Source organism: Lycium barbarum, chromosome 7 (genome assembly GCF_019175385.1).
Source record: "Lycium barbarum isolate Lr01 chromosome 7, ASM1917538v2, whole genome shotgun sequence".
In the NCBI taxonomy this organism is placed as follows: domain Eukaryota; kingdom Viridiplantae; phylum Streptophyta; class Magnoliopsida; order Solanales; family Solanaceae; genus Lycium; species Lycium barbarum.
This window is the reverse complement of record NC_083343.1, coordinates 55,373,848-55,380,759: the sequence shown is the minus strand read 5'-3', so window position 1 is coordinate 55,380,759 and position 6,912 is coordinate 55,373,848.

The following is a 6,912-nucleotide window of genomic DNA, read 5'->3' as shown; positions in this document are numbered from 1 at the left end:
GTTTCATTCCACATTCATTCGCGACAACCATAATTCACATTTAAAGTCTTACTTTCACAATTATATAAAATATACAAAATATCATCTAATTTCCATAAGAACCCGCAACCATTTTCAATGCCAAATCAACTCGTTAAATATTCATTTACTTCATAAATGCCACAACGACGCAACTAACGAACTAGATAGGATTCAATTCACCTTCCCTTCCAACTCACATGGCTCACGGCCACATACCAACACACACACACTCACGGCTGCACACACATACATCACTACCACAAAATTCTCATTTTATTCCATTCATCATAACATTCATACCAATTCCATAACACAAATGTGGAAGAATTCTCACATATCCTTCAAGTTTCAACCCGCCGCAAACGTCGCTCTTGTGCCAAACCAATTATATCACGTCGGAGAGCGTCTTGCATACACTACAAATACAAGAAAAACAAGATTTTTGGATTGAAAACCAAGCAAGGAAAATTATTTGTTGTTGGGAAAAGGGGTTCGGCCGAAGGGAGCTATTGAGCTCTTTTTTTTTGTGCTTTGTTTTGTTGATTTTTTCTTGAAGATTCTAAGGCTAAGCATGCTATATACTTGATTAAGGGTCGTGTGGTAATCACATGACCACTTAAAATGGGGCTTGGGCCAAGTCTTGGCTGGCCACCCCTTACACATGGGCTCAAATTTTTCTCCAAATTTTTCTTGGCCCAATTCGTAAAATCTCGTTTTGTAATTCCGAAACTAATTTCCGAAATTCCAATTTTTTGCCCTTGGACCTCCTTCACATTTCCACACCAATATTTTCATAAACAACATAGACATTTTAACTAAAATCAATTATTTCCTTCTAACATGCAAGTCTTAATTATTTTCACGATTTCCGATTATGCGAAAACACGGGATATAACATATATGATAAGAATGTAATAAGAACTTATATATGACATTTGGAGACCATATGGGGTGAATTGGTTCATACGACACTTGATGAAAGGCCCTCGTTGCTATAAGCTAAGTAGGCCCCACACACCAGAGTTTATAATGGACATATGAAGAGATATATGAGTAATACATGGAAAGTTCAGAAAGTCCTAAGAAGGACCCTTAAGACAAAAATGGGCATAAGCCCTCCAAAAGGACGATTTAATAAATCATTTTCGGATGATCTGACTTGGAGGGGCCAAAACGCTATTATAAGTTTTGAATTTGGAAAACTGCCAAGAATAATAGTTGTATATAATTGAAAGAGCTTTCCAACCGTAGGTCGTGGGCCCTCACACGACATCGGTATTGAGAGTTATGACCTTGTTACTGAACAAATGCGCAGGCAGGAAATATAAGCCAGCATGAACGCGCCAGAAGGCACCGCGAACGCGCTGACCAAATTTTAAGTCGGTCAGGGCAGTTTTTGGAACTCTATATAAGGGGAGCTTACCCCCCCCCCCCCCCCTCTTCATCCAAAACGCCTAGAAGACCCCCAAAATTCTGAAAAACCTCCCCCAACTCTTCAACATCAAATTTTAGCCCGGATCAGGTATAATCCCCGAATTCCGGTCCTGGTAGCGTATAGTTGCGATTACAAAATCGTATAACAACGCGTTTGGCTCAGTCAAAGGTGGGAAAAAGCGAAGATATTGCAATATTAATGGGAGAAAGGTATGGATCTCTTCCTATTTATATTAATACTGGCTTATTTACAAAGATAGAACGGTTAAATGGTTGTATAGTGAGTTGTTTAGTTATGGAAGTTGGAAAACAGCGTGGGGGCTGTTTTATGGAATACTTTGATATGGGAAATGATGTTATGGATATTGGTATTGTTGTTGTTATTGTTGGTTGATGAATTAAGAATTCGGGCTAGGGATATAAACAAGGGAGGTCTTGCCTAGAAAGTGTTAATGTAAAGGCTTAGGATAAGCATATGGTAACGAGCCTAACGGTAATATGAATTCCCTTGATTGTAGATTTGCGAGTTCGAGAAGTAGAAGTTGAGCGAATAAATAAGCTTCAGGGTATGTAAAGCTAACCCTTCTTTCTTTTTGGCATGATCCTTATAAGACAAACAAATGACGTTTATATGACTCCAAAGAAGCTCCTATTCTTAGAGACACTAGGATGGCTAATGTTCTTGATTCCTAGAACTTATTTTATTATGTCTTATTACGTGTCTATGATTCCAGACGTCCTATTTTGATATAATCCATAGTGACATTCGAAGCGTACTTGATATGACTATTGACTTGATTTTCAAATGATAGTTCATTTGGATTATTCTATTGATTCTTAGATATGATTTAGTTTGCATATGGTTGCTCACTACTCTACTCGTGCATGCCTCAATATATCTTTCACCGAGTCCCGAGCCGGGGTACGTTCTCGTGCACAGTTTCATTGCATTGTTCACCGAGTCCCTCAATAGAGGGCCGGGATACGGTATATATATATATATGATGATATGATGATGTGATTATGGCGCCATGGATGGTATATGATGACTTTATTCACCGAGTCCCATAGTGGGCCGGGTATGATATACGATATTGATATGCATGATTTTCATTTCATAAGGCAAGCGTATCGGTATTTTGAATATCATACTTGTTTCCTGTAATCTCTATTTCAGTCATGATCCTCTTTATTGAAATTCATGTTTTATATACTTAGTACATATCTCGTACTGACCCCCTTTCTCCGGGGGGCTGCATTCATGCCCGCAGGTACAGATACTCGACTTGGTGATCCTCCAGCTTAGGACTTCTGCTCAGCTGTTCGGGGAGCTCTATTGCTCGGAGCCTAGTTATTTTGGGTACAGATCTTCTATATATACTTACGTATATATCCAGGGGTACGGCGGGGCCCTGTCCCGTCGTATTTCACTCTGATACTCTTAGAGGTCTGTAGACATATGTGTGGGTTGTGTATAAGTTTTTTTGGCTGTGTCTATATGATTTGCTAAGGATATTCCCGTCTGTAGTGGCATCCTTGTTGGCTTGCGTATCATACCGGATGTAGTGGCAGCCTTGTCGGCTTGCGTATTTTGTTATGTTTGGTTAGTTGTGGCTTCTCAAGAGACAGGTTCTTTTGATGTATGACGTGATGTGTTTACAGCATGCTTTTACAGATTGTCATATTATTTTCAGTTTCGATCTGATTATATTTAGCAGGTTCGTATATGGGTGCCTAGTCGAGGCACTAGTCATGGCCCACGGGGTTGGGTCGTGACAAAAGTGGTATCAGAGCAGTTCATCCTCGGAGTGTCTACAGACCATGTCTAGTAGAGTCTTGTTTATCGGTGTGTGGTGCACCACATCTATAAACAGGAAGCTACAGGACATTTAGGATGTCATCTTTCTTTCTGATCATAGATCGTGCAGGAGAGCCAATGATAGGAAAGCTCGTTCTTGGTACAATTTTTGTTAAAATGCAGGATTGTATTGGGGAAAAGGACAAGTTTAGTTAATGGGAGCGTATGTAAGACTCAAAAGGGGGACATAAGACCCATATCACCCGTCGACTCAGGATCGAGGATGTCAAGAGGTATAAGAAAAAGCATCAGCTATTCCATCGAGACAGACCCATCGGAGGACGTGGTTCCTGTAGGAGGAGACCCGACTGGGAAATCATATGGCAAAGACCCGTTTAAGGGTTCATAAGACTCGTGTGGACGAAGACGTAATTGAGGAAGTACAGAGTTTGGCACATTTAGGTTTTCCTTACGTTTCAGCATTATGTTAGGCCAGACTAGTAGACAGTGGGAAGACAAGGATGGAGAGCACACTTCACTCTATAGCCCACCAGATCAGGCTAAGGACCGATCGGCTATAGGTATATGAGCCCTTATTGGAATTTTCTATGTATGTGTATTTGTAGTAAGATTATTACTTAATAGCGGCAAGCGAAAATCCAATGGATGATAACCAAGTATTTATAAGTAACGGCGATCAAGGTGTTTTCGCCACCAGTGGGAATTTGGAAATCTAGGATGAAGGGTAGTCATACACATAGGTGAAAGGTGAATATTGGGGATTGAAAAGGCTAAAATAGTAATTGTGTAGTCAGAAAAGTAAAAGAACCTTTCTAATTCGGAGGGAGGTGTGTTACGAGAATGTTTTGGAATATGCTAAGACTTCAACTTGCTCCAGCTTATGTGATGAAGGTCATGCGGTGAGGTGGATACGATTATACCAGCATTAACGCACCGGATTTCATCAGAGTTTCGAGGTTAAGCGTGCTGGAGTGGGAGAAATATTAGGATGGGTGACCCCCCTGGGAAGTGTATTAAAAGTCCTATAAATTTAGACATAAGACATGAATGAGAAGCTAGAGTAGCCTAAGGGAAGTAAGAGTGTGCGGAGTGGTTGGAAACCTTAAGTGGTTGCATAGGACGAGGCAGACTAGACCAATGAAGAGAAAGAAAGTGCATCAAAGCCCTGGAACTAGGATGAGCTTGAGTAGTATTTGGAGACATTTTGTAAGCGAGGCGTTAGAATAAACATATATACGAATGCGTATGATATCTCGTATACGGCTGTATCAACGAGAAGGTGTATCCCAACAACCGACTTTGTGGTATATTGAAGGCATTAATCGAACAGGGTAAAAAACGTTCAAGTGACAAAAGAATGTTACAGGTCAAGCTTGGAGAGTTCTAATAGAATGATATTTGGAAAAGAAAGAAAGTTAGTGTCACGACCCAGCCCCGTGGGCCGCGACTGGCACCCTACCTGGGTACCCAGACCAAATCGCATATTCATTTCCGAATCCAAACTTATTCAGAATTTTCAAGAAGTTATATCAAACATAATTTATATCGAGATTATGTCTTATGCGGTCATATCAGATCAAACTCAAACAAAGCGGCGGAATAGACATCGCCGGTCAAAATACAAATATATAAAGAAGGGCCATTTGGGGCCATCATATCAAACAGACCGCTTTAAGACCCGAAAGCAAAATCAGACAACATACACATAGGACCCTCGCCCCACAAATATGACTACAGGCCTCTACGAATTCAAAACATAACATATGGAGAGACAGGGCCCCGCCGTACCCAAACTGTCAAATATACAAAGGATATACAGAGTAGAGGAGTCTGTACCAAGAGTGGACTCCGGACCCAGTACGAGTACTCCGAAAGCAAGAAGTGAAGCCTACTGCGGAGGATCACCGATGTCTGCACCTGCGGGCATAAAACGCAGCCCCCGAAGAAAGGGGGTCAGTACGAAATATGTACTGAGTATGTAAAGCACGGAGTACAGAATTATAGATCAAAACCGAAAGCAAATCAAATGTCAAAGTGGGATACAAACTGGTATGTCAAAATCTGTATCGAAATAATATACATGTATTTTATGCAAACAAAATCATGCAAACGCTTAAGAACGTGGTCGCCACTCCGACGCTGGCGCCACACACAGCATAACACCAGAAGGTTTCAAATCTCCGTACATCCCCGAACATAATCATAATCATCGGTGAGCGTATCGCATCACGAGCCATATCACAGCATAACTCCAAACGGAACCCGGCCCTATGGCGAAGCCTCGGGAACCGTAACACAGCATACGGCCGAATTTATCATACAACGCACGAATCAAAACCGGCCCGGGAACCGGTGAACGAAGTCATAATAAGGCACGAGCGGAGTCGTGAGCAAGCAAATGCAAATCGTATTTCAAAATAGTCTTTCAAAGCAAAGTGAACTCATAAGTCATTTTAGAATACAAAATAGTCGAATACTTAGCCGACATAAAGTTTCATTTTGCAAAACGTTTCCAAAATGGTCCATATAGTTCGGAACATAGATTAGCGCATCGAATAGTCCAAACATACCCCGTAGGAGGATGTTCCAAAGATCGGAAGTGGTACTTTCAACTTTATTCTCAAAGGTGGCCCGAAGGGCAAATCGGGCATTTTGGGGTAGCGGACCCACCTCGAGTCGAAGTGAGGTGGCGAACATATTCTTTTTCGAGCAGTAATATGCCAAAGGTCATACATAATCATTTCTAGGTTACCCGACCACATTTCGATAGGTTTCGGACGAATGATGGCATTCTAGCCAAAAGGGAGCCTTTAGGCTTCAATCGAATTGAATGAATAGTAACTTTCCTGTGGATCGGGTTTCGAGGAGCAGAAATGCTCCGGAAGGTCTCATATTCAACCAACACACTAAGATATGCCAAATAAAGAATTGGGAAGCTTTACATACCTCACAGATGTCGTAAGCTCCTCCAAAAGTCCCGTCCCGTTTCGTCAAAAATCTGCAAATGGTCAAAGTTACCAAATGAGATTCTTAGGCTCAAAAATGCCTTTAACTCCATATTTGCCTACCGAAATTTCGGCAGCATTTCCCCTATAAATCTAACATCCCCGAGACTTAGCTCGGCTCAAAATACAACAACAACAACAGCCCACACATCAACAAACAACAATCAAGCCATTCTAGCTTCAAAATTCCACTTTGTTATCTAAGTTGGCAACTTCCATTCAAACTTTCAAAACTCCAATTCTACATCTACATAATTGTATTCATTTCCACATTCAAACTTATACAATCACAACCTAACTACAATTCAAGCCATACCCGAAATTATACCAAAATCCATTATGTTCCATAATTCTTCAAACAATCAAAAGTTCACGACGAACATTCTAACTCACGTCGTTTCATTCCGAATTCATTAACATCATTATAAGTTCATATCTAAAGTATCTAGTACCCTAAATATACAATGATATACATAATGATACCAAGGGTATACGCTTTCCGATAATATCCAAAATCATCTTTCAACGCCAATTTCATTCACCAATTAATCATTTACGACATAAGGGTCACAACAACACATTATACCAACTTAAACAAAATCAATTCACATCATTTTTTTCCTCTCTATGGCT